This window comes from Myotis lucifugus, unplaced genomic scaffold, assembly GCF_000147115.1.
Source record: "Myotis lucifugus unplaced genomic scaffold, Myoluc2.0 scaffold_192, whole genome shotgun sequence".
NCBI lineage: Eukaryota > Metazoa > Chordata > Mammalia > Chiroptera > Vespertilionidae > Myotis > Myotis lucifugus.
In genome coordinates this window covers 1,279,322-1,280,586 of record NW_005871240.1, presented here as the reverse complement: position 1 = coordinate 1,280,586, position 1,265 = coordinate 1,279,322, and positions in this window count along the sequence as shown.

The window sequence follows — 1,265 nt, the reverse complement described above, 5'->3', positions numbered from 1 at the left end:
AATTGGGCCATCAGGGTAGCAGTTAGGCATTGATCAGGCTGTGCAGGGGAGTGGTTAGGGGGTGATCAAGCTGGAAGGCAAAAGTGGTAAGGGGTAGTCAGGCAGGCAGGCAGGAGTGTGGTTGGGTGCCAGCAGTTCTGGATTGTGAGAGGGATGTCTGATTGGAGAGGGTGCAGGCTAGGCTGAGGGACACACACACACACACACACACACACACACACACACACTGTGCATGAATTTTGTGCACTGGGCCTCTAGTTTTATTATAATGTCTGTCTTGCTTTTGGTACCAGATGAACACTATAGTCTTAGGAGTTGAGAAGTATCGTCTCCTTGCCCTGGCTGGTGTGGCTCAGTTGGTTGGAGCATCTTCTCATGCACCAAATGGTTGCTGGTGGTTCAATGCCCAGTCAGGGCACATCCCTAGGTCGTGGTTCCATTCCTGGTGGGGGCAGGTAAGAAGGCAACCAATTAATGTTTCTCTCCCCAGGCTCCTCCTCCTCACTCCCTGCCGCCTCCTCTGGAAGCCCACAGGCTATGCAGAGCTGCCGCCAGGCTCGCAGAGCTGACCCTGGCGGGGGGGAGGCGGGTTCATGGCCACCATGGGACTGAGGCCTACTCCTCTGCCTCTCAGTGCTATTGTCCCTGGGCCCGGCCCTGACCGGGTCCCCTGGAGAGGCCAGTGCTCCAGCTCTGGAAAGATAACGGACCAGGGAGCAGACGCTCAGAGGGCAGGTCCATAGCCACTCGGCTGAGTGGGAAGAGCAGTGCTCCCACAGCAGGCCAATGCCCGCAGCCCACACCCCTCACCAGTGCATGAATTCTGTATAATTTTTTTTGTATAATTGGTATTTGTATAATTGGTATTATTGATATGGGTTTTATTTCTTCTTTAAATGTCTGAGAATTCACCAGGGAAGGCATATTAGCCTGGGGTTTTCATTGTGGAAAGCTTCAAATTCCATTTCTTTAACAGATATAGGGTTACTGAGATTACATTTTTGGGGGGTGAGCTTTGGTAGTTTCTATCTTTCAAAACTTTTTATACAATCATATAGGTTAATAAATGTATTATCATAAAGTTATTTGTAATAACCCCATATTTTAGTATCTATGGAGTTCATAGTTATGCCACCTCTCACATTCTATTTTTTTTAAGAATAGTTTATTTATTTTTAGAGAGAGAGGAAGAGAGAAGAGAGAAATATTGATGTAAAAGTGCAACATCAGTCAGCTTCCTCCTGCACACTCCCTACTGGGGATGG